The sequence below is a fragment of the Stenella coeruleoalba genome, assembly GCF_951394435.1.
Source record: "Stenella coeruleoalba genome assembly, chromosome: 18".
NCBI lineage: Eukaryota > Metazoa > Chordata > Mammalia > Artiodactyla > Delphinidae > Stenella > Stenella coeruleoalba.
Genome location: NC_137164.1, coordinates 13323245 through 13343236, shown reverse-complemented (window position 1 = coordinate 13343236; position 19992 = coordinate 13323245). Strand labels below are relative to the sequence as shown.

The 19992-nt window shown below is 34.8% G+C and overlaps 1 long non-coding RNA gene across 1 annotated transcript in view; it reads right to left on the bottom strand.

Annotated features, from left to right (window-relative positions):
• Positions 1–19992, bottom strand: part of LOC307176638 — a 159701-nt gene that overhangs the window by 68560 nt on the left and 71149 nt on the right. The window contains exon 3 of the long non-coding RNA XR_013824852.1: positions 6688–6939. This is a non-coding gene — a long non-coding RNA (uncharacterized lncRNA). The remainder of the gene's footprint in view (positions 1–6687; positions 6940–19992) is intronic.

The following is a 19992-nucleotide window of genomic DNA, read 5'->3' as shown; positions in this document are numbered from 1 at the left end:
ATATATATATATATATATATATATATATATACCTGAATCCCTTTGGTATATACCTGAAACTAACACAGTATTGTAGATCAACTATAAGTCAATTTAAAAAATGTATAGGAATGAAAAATTTCTAATCTGTTTATCTCTGTGAAATGTGTTTTCATGGCTGATGTAGATAAGAAAGATTTAATGTACTCTATTAAGACTGATTTTTTTTAATTGAAGAAAAGCTTAACAAACTCTAAACATATGTTACTTTTGAGCAGATTCTTAGCAAGAACTGCTTCTCTTTTTTTGTAGTACCTTTAAGAACCTAATAAATTCTATGCTAACCTTGCTTAGCAGGTCATTAGTTTCCTCATAAAGTTGCCAATTCCTACAAGTAGAATTGTTTCCAGAATAAATCATTCAGTTTCTACAACATCATAAATGGAACATTGGTCAAGGAAAAAGCAAATAGCAGGTTTTCCTTAGATTAAGAATATTGTACATATTAAATTTTACTGGTCTTCAGTGTTCCTAAGTCTGGAGCAGTGTAGCTCTGGGCACTATCTCTAATACCCTATATGACAGAGAAATTTGAGAGCATATTTCTGCAATTCAAGAACTGCTAATGTGCTGAAAAAACTGTTGTGAAAAATCAAGATAATGTAATAATAATAATAATAATAATACCCTCAACACAAGACAGAAATCATCATCTTGTCAAGAACTGTAAAGTGACTGAGATTTTTAATCTACTTGCAAACTAGCAAGTTAATTAACAAGTTAACCTGCCACAGTTACATGGATGCTGGCAGAAAAAACACAACTCCTGGGTTAGAAACAAAGGACTTTATTACCCACAGCAATAGCAATAGCCAGAATATTAGAGTTTTCTTGTACAAGTTTGCCAAGCCCAGTTCTCACAAGGCGGCATGGAGATGGCCAGTTAACACCTGCATATGCAATGGGTTGTATTACAGGAGAGAAATCGTGATCCCAAATATTTTTTTTTAATGGACAGCAAAAAAGACTTGACCTTTCCTCCAAAAGGAGTTATTACGCTTATTATCACGGGCAGTAAGTATACTTGCCCTTTGCTCCAGAGGGAGACACTATCTATAGATCAAAGGCTGTAAACAAACCTGCCCTTTGCTCTGAATCGAGGTGTTATTTCTTTCTTCCAAGATTATTTGCTATACAAATATTCTTGTAATGTGGAACAACACAACTACTTTCCTTGCTCATAAGATGTGCAGAAATGTGAGAGAGACTGATGGAGAACTTTCCCCCAGCATGCCTCAGCACACTTTCCAAGGGCTAATCCCATTCTTTCTCTTGGACTTAACCTTAAGTCATCAGATTTAGTTGTCATTCTTAAATGAATTTATTTATTTATTGCATTTTTTTTTATATTGGGGCAGAGTTGATTAACAATGCTGTGTTAGCTTCAGGTGTACAGCAAACTGATTCAATTATACATATACATGTATCTAGTCTTAATAAATTTAAAGGGAAAATTATTGCTATATATTTTTATACTACATTAGCATATTACTATGGCATCAGGAGAGAATGATTTTATAAAAGAATGAATTTAGACGTCACTTTACATTTTTAAAGCTCATAAACCCTTTTGGGTTAGTGTATTTTTGGTATATTTTGGAATTTATTCCATAAAGAAGATTAATGGTATCTTCCTGTGCTCTTCTGTTCATTGTCTTTTAGAATTACTCCCTAAAGCTATTATATGAAAATTAATTACATTGGCATAACAAGGCATAATGTATTCATTGCATAAACAGAGCAATATTTCTGCTATAAAATACAAGACCTTGTTTCATCAAATTCCTGTGCTCTTAAAAAATTTCTATGAATTATAATTTTGTTCTCTAAGGTAAATATTTTGGAAAATCAGGTTGGAAAATATCGACATTACCAAAACACATATTCTTAAACAAAGATTTTAAGATTTCTCTTCAAACTTAGCAACTCACCAAAGTAATATTTCCTGTAATTGTCATTATTTCTACCTAATTTACCTTGAACAGCCACACACTAATCTTATAGTGAAAATGTCAAAACTGACAAAAATGTATGACAAAATTAATATTAGCCAAATTTACTCTTGAAAGTCATTGTGTTTCCAACCCTTCATCTCTGCAAAACTTCTGCATTTAATATGCTTTTAGCTCATCTATGCCTAGTGAAATCCTACATATATTTCAAGATTCAGTTTGAATGCCTCCCCCATGAAGAACTGCCTATTTTACTGTTAGAATTCATCTTTTTTTTTTCCATCATAGAACATGGTTGACATCTCTTAGGTCACATCCATATTTTGCTCTATCACTTTTTTCTACTTTTACTTTCTTCTCTACCAAAACGTTGTTGGAAAAAAATTCTGTCTGGAACATCTTGGTCTCCCTTATATAATATTTATCATGGTAGGCTGTTTGTTTGTTTTAAGCCCTTATGCTCACAGAGAGATTTGCTGGAAACACACAAGTGTGGGGAGTTTGTATGATGGATTTTATAAGGACGCTTGTGGAAACAAGCAGAAAAGGGATCTAATGGGAAGAGCAGGGCTTCACAGCACATTCACTGGATCTTAGTCTGGAAACTGGCAGTTGGGTCAGGATAAAATCAGTTCTGGATTATAAGCATCCTGTTTGAATTTCTCACCTCCCTCCTTTTAACTGCCCCAGTTCATAAAGAGAAAAAGCCAAAGCCTATATGGTATTATAGAAAACACTATGTGATCTAGTCTCAGCTTCCTCCATGACCTCAAATCCCATTACTCGGGTCCTCTATCATATCTTCCCAGTCACACTGGCCTTTTTAGGGTCTTTACACATGCTGTTCCCCCCTCTTGCTGGAATGCTCTTCGCACAGAAAACTCCAGAACTGACTCCTTTACTTTCTTTTTTTTTTTTAACATCTTTATTGGAGTATAATTGCTTTACAATGGTGTGTTAGTTTCTGCTTTCTTGAATTCATTACTTAGATGTCACGTTCTTTGATATTTTTCCTTCGTTTAATATTGCACCCTAACACTTTGTACCCTTGAACTCATGTCTCTATACTTTTTATGTCTTATTATTAATACTTATCTTGTTTTAACATGCTAAATATTTTCTTCATTCATATTACCCCGCTAGAGTGTAATATGTCTCTATGTCTATAGGCATTTTTAAATGAAACTTTTAGTTTTGATACAACTGTAGATTCATGTACAGTTGTAATACAAGACATAATACAGAGGGATCCCATGTACCTTTTCTCAGTTTCCACAATGGTAACATCTTGCAAAATAAGATATTGACATTGGTAACAGCCAAGATATGGAACATTTCCGTCACCAAAAGTAGCTCTCTTGTTGGCCTTTATAGTCCCACCCACTTCTGCCCCCCTCCCCTCTTCATTTTAATGATCAATTTTTTACAATGATAGCATAATAAATAAAAATGATCTATTAAAATGTACTAATATGAAAATACATGACAGGCACTATTCTTAAGAGCTTTACGCATATTAATTCACTTAATCCTCACAATAACACTATGAGATGACTCCTATCACTGTCTGCATTTTACAAATGACAATGTTAAGATGGAAAAATGTGGTAATCTGATGAACTTACGAGTGGTGAGCCCACTGTATGGGTCTGGGCACTATGCTTTACATTAGTTAGCTTCTACTCTTTGCATTTCAGGGTTATTTCTGCTTTATTGTTCCCGTGTTTATTTTCACTTCTTAAATCATTTACAACCTATTACACTCATATATTATAGACATTTTGTTATAATAATTAATTAACAGCGCTGGTACTTTAAAATTGGGAAATTAAAGATGGCTTTGTGTAAACTTTTGTATTCTTCAACATTTTATACCTTGAGGAAAGTAATGCAAACTTCATAAGCAGTACAATAACACATCACAAATCTCTCTGTGACATATATGTTGAAGAAGGGATTCATTATAGCATCCTTTACTTTTCTACCTTTGCCAAATAAAAGCTGTGAAAAACAGGTTCATGCAGTCTCAGCATTTTTAGACTCCAATGGGACAAAATAATTTTGCTGATCATTAACTTTTGGCTCCTTTTTTCTGATATCTCTCTAAATTGTTTTTTTGGTCCATGAAAAGTAACTATTTTACATTTTTACATACTATTTACAGAATATTATATCATCTAGGTACTATATATACACCCTTTCTGCAGATTTTATTACCTCAAACATATTTGATACTCTTATTAATTTTGATAAATATGATAATGAAGAGGAAGATAATTTTTTAACCGGACTTTTTTTTTTTTTTTGCGAGTCACAGAGGCTCAACTGGCTGAGGAGGAGGAAATGTATTAACTTACAAGGTAAACAGAGGAGTGAAGTAACAAAGTTATGGGAAGGGTAGGGGTGCAGCTAGGTCTCCACATCAATTAGACAAGAATTTCAGACACCATAGGCTCAGTCTCTTCATCTTTCATCCACCTATGTCTTTGCTATTGTTTAGTAATCTATCACTCTGGGTGTTTCTTCCATGTGTTAAGCAACATATATCCAATGACCCTCAGATCTCATACCTCATAGCATTTGCCACCTTGGAAGGGCCATTGTTTCAGTTCTAAAAGGTTAAGAAAACTACGTGAGTATCTTAGCTGGGTCTGGGGTTCAGCTCTGGACAATGAATAGTGTCCATGTAATAGGGTCATATGTTAAAATGAAACAGCCCATGGGAACCAGAGGACTAGGGTGGCATATGAAACTGTGCCTAAAAATATGGGACTGCTCATCCCAATATGAGAGCAGGGTCTCTGGCTTAACAAATCAATGGGTATCTATTGTGAAATAGACCTTGATGATCATAATGATGGTGGTGGTACAGCGACATTTAGTTGACTTAGCTACGATTGTTACTGAGAACAATGCCTAGGGAGAATTTGGTATGTTTTTGTCCTCCAGGGAGTTACAATTCAGTTGGGAGATAAAAATATATTGAAGCATTGAATAAAATAAAAATCTTTAGTGAAAGAATATTATATTAAAAAATAGAATAAAATCCCCAAAGTTAAGATTTAAAAATTATTTTCTGTTAATTGAAAAATGTCTTTGAGTAATTTTAAAAATCCTATACCATTATTTCATTTTTATGAAGGTATGATTAATATTTCATTAAAAATATTGTTATATTATGCTAATATCCTGTTCTTCATCAAATGTCTTCTAACCACCCTTAGAATCGATTGATGACTCCCATGTTTATCAACTACTACTATGATGGCCGTCAAGTAGTAATTATATAATTTCTATCATTTTTTTCTCCTTGTATTAGTTGATTTTCCTGAAAAGCTTCTGAACAGGAGTTTTCACGCACACACACATTTACACATACATATACATTTAGTTTAATGGATTCCTACTTTATGTAGTGGGTTGTGGTCTGATTTTCTCATTATTTGTTTGGTGCTGAAATTGTCCTAAATTTAGCCAGTGGGAGCCCCTTCAAGCTGGCTCTTGTGTTCTTTTCATGTGCTCCGTTATTCCTTGAATATTTCCTATTCCTTATTCTTTAATACAATACAATATTCCAGGCTCATCTGGTACTTTTCTTATTTAAGTCCTGTTCCTTTCAATAGAGGATGATATTTACCCTGGCACCGGATGAGCTCAGTGCTTCTAAGCCTTCCCAATAGACAGAGCTAAGAAATAGGTACCAGTATATAAACATATAGATATACAGTTGATCCTCTTTATTCATGGATTTCATTTTTTAAAAAGTTGCCTACTCCTTAAAATGTATTTGTAACCCCCAAATCAATACCTGGCTGCTTTTGCGTCATTCATGAAATACACAGAATGGTAAAATATTTGAGTCACCCTACACACACGTTCCCAGCTGAGGTCAAATAAAACAATGCTCTGTATTCCTGTTTCAGCTCTCATACTCTAAACGAGTGTGTGTGTGTGTGTGTGTGTGTGTGTGTGTGTGTGTGTTGTATGTGTGTGTGGTTTACTTAGCACTACGTGTTTTTTGCATTTTGCTTCTGTTGGTGATTTTTGCTATTTACAATAGCCCCCAAGGGTAGTGCTGGAGTGCTGTCTAGTGTTTCTAAGTACAGGAAGCCTGTGATGTGTCTTACAGCGTAAAAATATGTGTTAGAATAAGCTTCAGGTATGAGTTATAATGCTGCTGGGCATGAACCAACAATACATATTAAATAAAGTGTCTTTAAACAGAAACACATTTAAAACAAAGTTATGTATTGATCAGTTGATGAAAATATGACCAGAGGCTTGCAGGAACCAAACTGTATTTTCCCTAAGAGCAATGGTTCTGCATTTGCCAATTCCATGATCACAGCAATTCTCTAGATCATAGTAGCTACCATGATAGCAAAAATTGGCTGTATATACACATATATACACAACATATTTTTATTTCTATGTGTATATGTATAAATAAAATCCATTCATACTAATCTTTCCAATACCTCCAATTTCCATCCAATAACTTGGGATTCTTTTCAGCTATTTATTTATTTTTAAATTTTATTTATTTTTTTATATAGCAGGCTCTTATTAGTTATCCATATTATATATATTAGTGTATATACATCAATCCCAATCTCCCAATTCATCCCACCACATACTGACGAATCCCTTCTCAACCACTTAGAAGCTTGACTTCCACAGTTGCCAATATACTTACTTATCTGCCCAGTTTCTCCCAGTTCACAAGCATGTGGGCCCTCTCCTCTGCTCTTCCTTCACAGGTCACATCTGTTCCTGGCTCCTTTGCCCTTCTGCTTTGTTAGCTACAGGGCATTACTTCCAAAGCCTCCGTGGCACGCATTCCTCCTCAGCCTCCAACTCTCCTAGGCCCTGGGACATGGTGCTGAGACTTTGAGGTGATTAACCAACTGGTCCAGTGTTCTCCTGTTTTAAGTAGAACTGCTGAGATCTGGAAAGATATAGAAGTACCACTTGGACTCAGAGGAACTGGTTTAGTGCAACATCATATAGCAGATCATTTCAGTTCAATAAACATTTCTCATTAAAAAAAAAAAACCCTCTGCTGGGCTTTCAGCCTGACATCATCCCCAGGAGTGAAAGAGAAGATGGGAAGGGAAGAGAGGATGTTAAAAAAATATCGAAAAGGAAAATAGAAAGAAGGGCATGTAGGGAATATTTATGACATATTTACATCCAGAACACCTCGAAATTTTTGTAAAGAGAGCAAATATATTTATGTGTCAGTTGTGAAGATATAAATATATATGAAAATATATAGATATTTCATATATAAAATATATGTGAAAATGCGGAAGCAATAGGAGGTAGGATGTGCATTGAAAGGTTAAAAATCATAGAACACATACAATTGTGCAGTGTAACTGTGCTATCTTAAAGCCCTCTATAAGCCTGAAATACAATGTATATGACCTAGTGACATATGACGTAACCACCAGACCTAAGACCTAATTGTCTACTTCAATGGATCATAATGTCTTAATCAAATATTGGTAATTTTTTTAGTAATGGTTTAAACTATGTATTATAGTCTCTATAAAGCAAGTAAACTCTTTGTTACTTGTACACTTATTTATGCTTGATTGATATGATTTCTTTGAATTTTCAAGACCTTGGTTAAGCATAAACCAGTAATATACATTCATGCCTTTTTATATATACAAAACCACACTCACGGATGACAGTACACTGACTTAAATAAATGAAATCCTAAGCATTTATCTCAAAATGGCATTGAGGTCAAGTACACATTCTGTCATAACTTGAATTTTTTCAGTTAGCTTATTTTAACTTTAAAAATAGCATGAAATATTAGCATTCATGTTTTCTCAAAATGTATGAGCTATAATGAAAAATTAAACTCTGCGGTAAGAGAGTGTTTGAAGCAAAAGGCAAATAAATAACCTTCTTGAAAAGATTAATATTCATTTATACAAACCATCTGAGATGTTAGCAATATTCTCAAATAACTCTACTCTCTGCATATGCCAGAAGAAAGTGATTTTATTTTAGGGATGTAAAAAAACCTTTACTTTTCATAGTTAGAACACTTTGAGTTTCTGTTCCCTAGAGAAATTTCTCATACTTAGTGTTTTGGTGGTACTAGAAGCAGTAATAACAGAGAGTATAGGAGTAAGTGATATGAACGAGCACTTACTATCTGCCAGGCATTGTTCTGAACCATTTACATTACTACCTCATTTAATCCTCTGGACAACATTATGAAGTAGATATTACTTTTGCTCCCATTTTACACATAAGACAATTTAAGGGTTAAATTGACTTGTCCAACTCCACACTGTTTGTAAATGGAAAAAGTCATGTTTCAAACCCATCAAGTAACATTCAGGAGGCAACTGCTGCTCTTCTCCTCCTGTATCATTGAAATGTAGGGAAATCTTAGTCCTTTAAAATACACTTCACCCCACTTTATACCATAAATATTTTTAAAATATTGAAGAGTCAATTTTTAAACAGATTCATTGCATTTGTGATGTACCAGGAATTCAGAATAGTTAAATAAAGCAATGATTAGGTCTCTGAAAAGGATGACTTTTTTCTTTATGATTTGTATTTTTGAGTTTAAATACAATTTGTTTAAAATGAGACACATTAAAGAAAATGATACATATAATGGACTAGTCAGATCATTAGTAACTAATACTCAGAGCCCTCACTGTTTTAGAGAAAAATGAAAAGAGTGACACAATTAGTGAGTGTTTTTGTTTGGACTTGGGATGCAATAGAGTAACAAAGCTTCATTACTGAGGTGATGAGGTTTGGGGCTGTCTCAAATTTTTTAAAAATAGTTAAATTTCAAGATATTTTTAATCTTAAAGACTGTTATTTCTGACTCATAAAAGTGGGCAGTGATGACCCAAATTGTTACCTAGCTTCATCCCTGGGTTTTTTTTTTTTAATATAAATTTTATAAGAACCACACAGCTTTTAACAGACAGGCCTTTCCTTGGGAAATATCAATTTTGCCCTGTCATCTTCTCATCTCACTTTGTTCTTGGGGAGAGAAAATGGAGTACCATTTTACTTTGCTCCTGAATCTCCTGTAAATGCTTGCACATTCATCCATGATTTTGATCAGGAAACAATTTTTAAACGTTCGTTTATTCTGCTTTGGTTACCTTCATTCTGGAACAAGAAGAATCCTAAAAGATGAGTTATATACTTGTATAAGCTTTTTTGTAAGAATTGATAATTGATGGGCACTGGCAAACCATGGACCAGGACCATGAACTGCAGGCACCAGAGCTCCTACTCTGGCTGAACTACTAGAATTTCATGTCACCAGCCAACTTTTACTAGTGTGTATGTGTGTGTGTGTGTGTGTGTGTGTGTGTGTGTGTGTGTGCGTGCACACAAAGTTCACTTCTTAATTTCCTTTTTATTTTAAAGAAAGAAGAGCATTGCTACATGAATGCATTGTTACTACTGTGTCCCTAGTAAAGTAGGGTGTCTGCTACTTTAAGTAGCCAGAGGGCTCTGCCAGGATTCTAATTACATGCTGCAGAATGTGCCAATTGTGTTATCTCTCCTCTCATAGATCTATCTCTCCAGCACACTAGATTACTTCAAAACAAATCCAAAGGAGAAAGACAGGGAACTCCCTGGTGGTCCAGTGGTTAGGGCTCTGCACTTCCACTGCAGGGGGCAAGGGTTCTATCACTGGTTGGGGAACTAAGATCCCTCATGCCATGCCATGCGGTCAAAAGAAAAAAAAAAAAGGAGAGAAAGACAAGATAAATACCAAATGATCTCACTTATATGTGCAATCTAAACAAAAAACAAACCATAGACACAGAGAACAGATCAGTGGTTGCCAGAGATGAGAGATCGGGGAGGGTGGGGAATGGGTGAAGGGGGCCAAAATGTACAAACTTGAGTTATAAAATAAACAAATCATGGGGATGTAATGTACAGCATGGTGATTATGGTTAATAATACTGTATTGCATATTTAAAAGTTGCTAAGAGAGTACATATTAAAAGTTCTCATCACAAAAAACAAGTTTATAACAATGTATGGTGACATATGTTAAGTGGACTTATTGTGGTGACTTACATATACAGAAATATTCATTCACTAATATGAGCATTTGACATTTGCTTCCTTCTTTGAATTATCCTTTGCATATTTATTCTATAATTAAAAATTGATTTTCTGCTAGAAGAAGAGTAAAAGAAAGCCCTTTTCCCTGTCTATTTCCAAAGTAACATAGAAGGTACTATTTCCTAGAGTTCCCTAGAAACTAATAACACCTACAAATCATATATGTCAAGTTGTAACTAGAACTTCTTATGGATAAGTAAAGAAATACATAGAATAGTCAGTGTGCAAGTTTTCTTTTTTCCTAATTTGCAATGAATATAAAATACACTAGAAGGTAAAATTTATTCTCAAATTCATACTTGGCATCAAAATACCTACCACCTCCTTTAAAAGAAACTACATATTTTTCTTAGTATTTTTCCACTACAGTTTTTGACTAAAATAGTCCTCAACTAACAATTTTTAATTATAATAACAATAGTAGTAATAATAAGTACATTTATTGTGTACCTAGCATGGCTGGACTTTAAATTTAATAATTATCTCATCTGACATTCACTCAAGATACCTGTAAGCTAATTCTAAGAAAATTTGACTCTGCCCCAAATCACCAACTCAAGGGGCAGCCAGAAAAGGCAGTTGGTACCATAAGAGCACATCTTCCCTCCCTTTTACATCCAGGCATTTGCTGACTGGCCCAAGTGTGGATTTGAGACTCGACATCCAATCCAAACCGTAGCAAGTCACCAATAATGCCATATTTTGCGGTACGCGGGCCTCTCACCGTTGTGGCCTCTCCCGTTGCGGAGCGCAGGCTCTGGACGCGCAGGCTCAGCGGCCATGGCTCACGGGCCCAGCCGCTCCGTGGCATGTGGGATCTTCCCGGACCGGGGCACGAACCCGTGTCCCCTGCATCGGCAGGCGGACTCTCAACCACTACGCCACCGGGGAAGCCCGTAATGCCATATTTTGAATAAAATATAAGCAGGTACAGTCACATTTCTTTGTCTTGGAAATTGAAGTAGGGCATATTAAGATAGAAAGACAGTTCCTTGGGATCAGCAGCTTAAAATCATGAGAAAAACTGGGAAACTTATGTTACATTATACACGATATAAAGTAAGGTAAAAGTTGAAACTACAAGTAAGTAAGAGTTATTTGGTGGAAACAGAATAAATGATAAAACGAATTGGAAATAGAAATGAAAAAGAGAACACACACAGGAATAATCCAATCCCTAGGTAATGGTCTCACATAAGACTAGCAGTTCATGAAGTCAAAATTACATTGGATTAACATTAGCCTCTTATTCATCCTCCCCACTGAAGACAAGAGAGCCTGCAACTTCCTTCCATGGATTCTGTACCTTTTTCATCCCTTTATTATTAAAGGATTATTTTACAAGACAACCCTGCCCAGGCTCAGCCTTAAGCACACATATTATCATCCTTATTTTACAAAAGAGAAATTGGGGTATAAGTATTAACAAAGTTTTCCAAGGTTATGTAATTCATAAGTGGCAGAAATAACTTGAGTTAAAATCCTTCTGCCTCTAAATTCTACACACTAAACCACAATGAATTTTTTCCCATTATCAACCCTTCCTACTCTTCTTTGTTGAAACTTTGATTTAGACCGTTGAAAATGAGTTTGAAAATTAATTCTAGCTTGCCACAGAATGTTACTGAAATTTAATCGATCCGCTATTGCTTATATACAAAAAAGTATCAAAGCTTATCCAATGCAGAATGTACTAATTTAAGCTGAATTGTGAGATTATGAGTTACTGTTATTTTTTTCTCTCCTAAGGCATAAGTACATTGACTTGGGGTTCTTACTAATGTCACTCAGTACTGTCAGACATCACCTCATAACACCCTGATGAACAAATATAAAATGTATTTCTATTTTGAAAGGAGAAAAGGAAGCTCAAAGAGCTGGTTTGCTTGCATAAAACATCACACACAGTTATTGGTGAATAAAATAGTAAAAAACACATTTTAAAAAGTTTCCATTATAGCACTCTTTGCAATATACCACAGTGCTAATATTTAACAGTTGTGTACATACCTGTGTGTGTGAGAAAGAGAAGTGAGAGGCGGGGATCAAGGTGAGGAATTAAAGGCTTATGGTTAACCAGATAACTAGGAAATATTGTCTAAGCAGTACATTCCCAAAGATGCTCATTAAGCTGGATTTTATAGGAAATCTTTTTGAGTCTTTGGCCCACAGTCTAAACGGGAGTTCCAAGAGGCTGCTTCAGGGGTCTCCCAGAAAATTTCTACGTACTTCAAACTAGAGGCTACAATGGTAAGGGGCTAAGGCTTCTTTTCGATGAATGATGTTACCTTCTTAATTTTGAACTAGTTCTTTCATTTTTCTTTATGGTATCGTAAACTTTGTATTTTACCCTTATAACAAGCATAAGTTGAAGAAGATTTTTTGACTCCTATTCTTTCCTCTCCTTGAGGCATTAATGAGCTGAAAAAGAACCCAAATTCAGGCAGCAAAAGGATATTCAAGACATACATTTCACCACCCTTCAAGCTTTCAGTTGCAAATATTCAGCATGAAAATTATTGCATTTGCAAGATATTGGTGTGTTTATTAGTATAGTGATGTGGCAGATTTAAATAACTTTGTTTAAAGCCTGATTTGTAAACAACAGAAGAAGATATTTGGGGGTTGAATTTAAAGTTCTCTTTAATAAATGCATGTGTTCGCCCCGCTTTCCACCACCTGAAATTAGAGATTCCCTTTATAGCAGCCGAGGGCATGAGGCAACATGAAACATGTCACTGTATGCACAATTGCATGCATGTTTATTTTTTCCATCCCGTGTTAGTGGGTAGACCCATCCTGCTGCTATAGCTCTTGGGGAAGGTGGCTGCGTTTCTTAGTGGGAGGCTTGCAAAATGAAGGGATTTCCGAAGTTCAAAAGTTGGGTTTGCAGCTGCGGCATGCCACTTTTCTATAAAAATGAGAGCATGAGATGCTTTTCATTTCTCTGGAAGGTAAATGCTACCTGTCATCGAATGCTGCATCCCCTGCTCAGATTTTGATAAGCAATTTCCATTTAGGTTTTCTTTTCCTAATGAAAGGTCTAAACTGATTGAAAATGTTTTTTTAGCCAATGTACCTAGGGAGTAAGGAAAAAAAAAACTTCAATTGTGAGAAACTAAGAAGACTATTTTAGGAAAGTATATTTAATCATCAAACTTTTACAGGTGGAATGGATGTTGGAATTTGTCTACTTCTCTCATTTACAGAGAATGAAGCTGAGACTCTTACCAGTTCAACATCGCATATCTACAGAGTGACAAAAACAAAGCTAAGACTCATTTCTTCTAAATTCGTTGATATTGTTCTTTACTTTAAAAACCAAACAAGTTGCAAGAGGATCATGTCCCAACTTCTTTTTATTTTCAAAAATAAAAATACTTGATGTCACCTATAAAATATCCTTGAACATTTTGTTCCATTAATCAATTATATTATGTTTAATTTTGGTGGATTCTTAATGATTTTTTCTAATAAATTAAATAAGCATTCAACAGTTATATTCCATAGAAATAGATTAGGAACTGCAAAGAGACAGTCATGCTTACCTTTTAACCTATTATATATCAAAAACATGCCAAAGTGCATAGGACACACTATAAATAAATATATGTTAACTATACAAATATATATTAATGATATATATGTTTAGTAATTAAATATATTCTATGTTAACTATAAATATATTTCATAATGAAATATATGCTATATTTTGAAGAAACTTACCTGAAACATAAAACCCGACTTTCAGGAACTTATATTTCATTGAGGAAGACAAGCATTTAAACTATTAAATATAACACAAAATCCAATAAAACTAATTTATAAACACACCATTTATGTGAAAGTTGCAAAAACACTGAATTGAAGATGGTGATCTTCAGAGCATCTACATATAATCATAATTATGTTCTTACAAATGAAGCATTATTTAACCATTCCAGCTCCATACAATTACAAAATATATTTAAAATTTTCTCAATTATTGATGTGAATGCTAAGTTATCTGAAGCTATGACCAATTATTGAAAAAGTTGCTAGGAAGTATATATAGTTTTCACAATATGGCAAAGCTTTGACTTATATGGAACGGATGAATAATCAATGAATAAAAACAAATAGGCAAGCAACCTCTGAGGACCCATATAAAAGTATTCTCTTAGCACACCAAAGGTCATAGCTGGATAGATGACTAGGAAAGATGTCAGTTAGAGAGATTTTGGCTTAAGTCCTTGGAATTCTATAGATGTTACTGTTTGGGTAGATTTTATGAGGTAAATCTAGAATTCAGCTTGGTCCACAGTGAATAAAACTGAGTGTGAAATGTCCTATAGAGAATGGAATTTTTTGTACTGGACAACCTAGTCACTGAAGATTTTTCTTTTGTGATGAAAATAATGATTTATTGAAGATTTACTCTTTTCCAGGTAGTGGGGTTATCTCAACTAGTCGCCATGATAAGTCATCAAGATAAGTACTATTATATCCCCATTTTATAGGTAGTCACACAGCTAACAAATGGTGGAGGTGAGATCTATAGAAAAAGAAATAGGGAAAAAATAAATGGATACTTGCCTAGTTAATTTTTACCTTAAAGATATCCTTAACACTTAGCTAAGGAGTAAGAAAATAATACTGCCTCTTAGCTGTCTGACTGAGGTGCCTATATTGATTTTATATCACTTTTTATATAATAGATCTATTACTAAAGGGCATAAAATATCCATTGTTTAAATCTGGTCATATACCCCATCCTCTATGATCTATCACACTTCTAGAAGGGATCTTGGAAACCATGAAGTTTAATCTACTCATTTTTCATTTGAATGGACTGATGGAGTGAGAAGGACCTGCAAAGATAAATATAAAGGCAGTTCAAACAGTAAGCGGTGATGCCAGGATGAAAAAAACAAATTTTCTCTACCTCAGATGAACGTTGTGGTTTCTAGTCATGATGTTAATTGTATTTAGAGACACAGGATTGACTCAAGAACATAAAGATGTGAATTGAGTCAAACAGCCATGATGATGAGGATAAGTTCCTTGGAAGATTTGTGGTGTTTACTCTTTTTTCTTAAATAACGGTTTTATTGATGAATATTCACATACAGACAATTTATGCATTTAAAGGGTACTATTTAATAGTTTTTAGTATACATAGCTTTTGTATATTCAAAAAGCTGTGCAACCATCACCAGAATACATTTTAGGACATTTTCATTACCTCCAAGAAAATCTCATACCCAGTAGCAGGGAATCACCACTTACACCCAACCTCTGCCCCTAAACCTACGGAATTACTAATCCTTCCTCTCTTATATTTGCCTATTCTGGACATTCATGTAGTGCAATCATACAATATGTAGTCTTTTGTCACTAGCTTCTGTCACTTAGCATACTGTTTTCCAAGTCCATCTATGTTGTAGCATGCATCAGCATTAACTTTTTATTGATGAATAATATTCCAGTGTATGGATATACCACATTTTTGATCAGTTGCTCAGTTGATGGACGTTTGGGTTATTTCCACTTTTTGGCTATTATAAATAATGGGTCTATGAACATTCATGTAAAAGTTGTGTAAACATGTGTTTTCATTCTAATTGGTTATATATCTAAAAGTTGAATGGCTGAGTCATAAGGTAACTCTATGTTTAAACTTTTGAAGAACTGTCGGACTGTTTTTCAAACAATTGGATCATTTTGCATTCTCATCAGCACTGTATGAGAGTTCCAATTTCTCTACTTCATCTACAGCATTTGTTATTATCTGTGGGGTTTCTTTTTGGGTGTGGGAGGCACCCTGCGGCTTGCAGGATCTCAGTTCCCTGAAAGTGCTCGGTCACCAGGGAACTCCCTATCTGTCTGGTTTTTTTGGTTTGTTTTTTTGTTTGGTTTTTGCGGTACGCGGGCCTCTCACTGTTGTGGCCTCTCCCGTTGCGGAGCACAGGCTCTGGACACGCAGGCTCGGCGGCCATGGCTCACGGGCCCAGCCGCTCCGCGGCATGTGGGATATTCCCGGATCAGGGCACGAACCTGTGTCCCCTGCATCGGCAGGTGGACTCTCAACCACTGCGCCACCAGGGAAGCCTGTCTGTTTTTTTAAAAAAATAGCCATTCTAGTAGGTGTAAAGTGGTATCTTGTAGTTTTGATTTACAGACAAAGAGAGGCAAAAGGACTAACAACATATAGCAATGTACCCCATACATCTCTGCTAGAGATATTTTTACTGGGTATCTTAAGACCAACACAACGTATAAACTCAAGAAAGCTATTTACTGAAACTAAAAGTCCACTCATTTTCTTGTTTTCTAGGTTTAGGTGATACCCTCCCTCCTAGCTCTGATATTTGAATGTAGGGACTTCAATACCCAATTTGAAGGAGTGGAAATAAACCAGGGATGAATGAGTGAAAAGAGAGCCTTGAGTACCTGTCCTTTTAAGGTACCTCAATTCTCTCAGCTTTATTATTTTGGGTTAGATTCCAAGTAGTCAGACATTATTATCTTGAACAAATTATTTCTCAATATGGGTCAATACTCAGCTCAGAGAAGAATATTTTTTTTAAAAAACTGGCATGAAGCATGTGTGGTCCATTACTTTTTCTATAGAATCTATACTTTGATCAATGCTTGTCAGCCAAGATGAGGGAATACAGACTATAATGTATTGGTACCCCATGAGGGTTTCTTTTTTAATTTTTAATAAAAAAAATTTTTTTTTACCGAATTGTATCTTTGATGTATCATGCCTGCACTGAGGGGAGCTATAATGAAAAGACCTTTAAGTAATGGTGTGCTGGTGAATATTTGACAACTAGTTCTCCAGGGGACAAAGTCCTGATTTCTACCGTGTACTGATTCCCATGGTTTGAACCCTTCCACAGTGGATGATTTCAAGATACCCATGTGACCTCACTAGAGTCAGAGTTGAGAAGAGATGTGTAAAAGTGAATCCTGTGACATGATTTGAGCTAGTGTGAGTCAGTCCCTGAACAGCATTACCTTCGAAGTAAGCATACTTCTTACCTTATGGATATGGTAAATTACCTATGGGATCAAATGTTAATTCTTGCATTTGTACTGCAAAGTTAACAGCCAAATTAAAAGCTAATTTAAAACAACATATATAGGTCTTCATGGTATACTTTTTGTCATCTCATTTCTGTGTCCATTTGTAATGCAATCTTTGTTTTTCTTTCTTTTACTCCTACTTTTAGTTCATTCCATCTTTAAAAATTCTATTTGTAAGCTGTCTCAGTTAGTTTCTAGAATGAATTATAATAGACTTAAATAAATAAGTGGATAATCCTGATACAACTTCAGGCACAGAGAGGGGGATTAAAGATAAAGTACTGGATAATCCCTGGAATGAAAGTACAAGCAAGGAGATTGCGTGCCAACCCCACCTCTAGCCAGGCAGGAGCAGTTCTCTTCTCTCTTTAGCTCTCAGAGTCCTTACCTCTGCAACTAGGTATGTCAGGATGAGCTCTAATGTCATAATTATCCATAATTTTTTAACTCCGAAAGCCTCTGGTACACTCTAAAGCTAAATGCTATCAATACTCAACACTGTTTGAATAAACTATGTAATTATGTGTATGTTCAAATGATTTTAATATTATACTCAGTTTTAGCTTCAGCAGTTTGCTATTGGCTCATTGGTGTTGACAGGCAAACTTGTGGGTGCATATTACTAGCTTTTTATAAAATGACATTTCATCTGTAGGCAGAGTAACAAATTTTGAATTTTATGCATGAAAAGATTGATAGCTGGCACAATTATTAATTTCTGCAGGCTTCCTGTTGGTGGTATATGATTTGGAAAAGACATTTGCATTTATACTCTAATAAAAGAAGGCTCTATCCTCTCCTTTAATTTTGGATAGCATAATACTTTAAGCAACTCTACCTTAATAGTCCTAATACCTAGGGATATGTTAGCAATTCATATGAGCAGGTGCCTATAGCATGGTAGAAAATGTTCTGGGTTTGTCAAAACTTGGGTTTGAATTCCAGCTATGTCTTAATAACCACTTGACCTTGGAAAATATGTAATAGCTCTAAGCCTCAGCTTCATGCTGTAAAACGGGCCAATCGATTTACCTCTCAGGGTCGGTTTGAAGATCAAATGAAATAATAAGTTAAATATCCCTAGAGTAGTTCCAATCTGGCAAACGTGAACATTTATGAAAACCCTCTCTCTGGTCTTTTCATATATTCTTTAGTGCAAAATGGCTCAGTCACACTCAAGGGCTTTGTTTAACCCAGATGGCATGGGAATTTTTTCCTCTCGAATTCCTTAAAGCAGCTATATTTCTTCTCAACTTTTCTCACAAACAACAATTTAGGTAAAATACTTTAGTCACAGGAATGCAGAAGATAAAAAATAAAAATCTAAATCATTGTCCTAAAAGGCAAGAACTTTGTGCTACAGATATTCTAAATTTAAAAGACTGCTTAGTTCTATTGTTTTCTACTGCTTAAATATGTGAAAAATCACATTTCTAAGTATCTTACACATGGGAAATACAGCGACCTATTATATATTTGAGAATAATTAAATTACACTGTAATTCTATATTATAAGAAGACATAATATAGATGTTCTTAGAAGTTAGATTTAAAGAAAAAAGACTAAAAGAAAATCCTTTAAAAATTCTTTGGGTCTGTACATTCAAAATAAAGCTTACTGTGGAAGATACTGCCATCACCTTATTTTTAAAATGTGTTGAGAAAGGAAAGTGTCAGATAGTGAACTTATGAAAGTATCATTTAAATGCATTGGTAGGGTACAAAATACACCTTATTTTTTAAAAAAGTTATCGAATTCTTATTTTCCATTAGAAACTTTTACCTTTAAATCCCAAGTAAATAAGATATGAATGATGCCATATGTATTAGCTAAAAGGCCATAACAAGTATGATATTGATGTCTCATTATATGTCTATTTCAAACATACAATATACAAATGTACCATGAACAGATATGGGGGGAAAACATGCAAAAACTTTCTTGGAACAGAGTGGACTGTGGCATAACATTACAAAACAATAAGGCATCTTTCTAAACATATAAATGAAATTTAGGAATGTATAAAGCTAATTGCCCCTTTATCTTATGGCTTAATGTATATAAGCATGTAAAACAGTATTAACATATGGACTTGATAGCTCACAATTATCATTACTCGTATGCAAACACAGTTACATCCATTAAAATTTTTAATACAAAATATATTATATTGAAATTTTCAATAGATCTCATGTCTATTAACAGACATGATCTGTCACTTTCAACCTGAGTGTTTTAAGCCCCCTTTAATATGTGTAGAGAAAAGAGCAAAATGTCTTCCTTTGCTCCCATGTTCTCAGGGTCACTTGAGCCTCTGCCCAGATACCAGTCTAATGTGCTCCAGGCTCTGAGATGCCTGGGATGGGACCTCATTACTATCAACACAGAGTGTGTATAGCTCTGAACCTCTTTTATTCCTAGGAACACAGTCAGAGTTGCAAAAACTCTATCTTCCCTTGTGGACCTCTGCATCCTCCCTTTTCCATACTTGAAGCAGAACAAGAACTGAGCACTTTTACCCCTGGGACTATTAACTCCCTTGATATTTAATTTGTTATTTTCTCCTATGGCAATTATACCCAGTACTTAGTAGTCTCCCAACAGTTTTTTTTTTTTTTTCTGTTTTGAAAGACTGGGGAAGATAGCACCTACCTTTCTTACCTCTGAGATGATGTCTGTGAGGTCAATTCAGTAAGCTATACAAATGTGAAGAGGTACTGTTATCAAAGGTTTATATTATTTAGCCCAAAATTTGTACATGACTTCAAGTAAAAACTTGTTAAA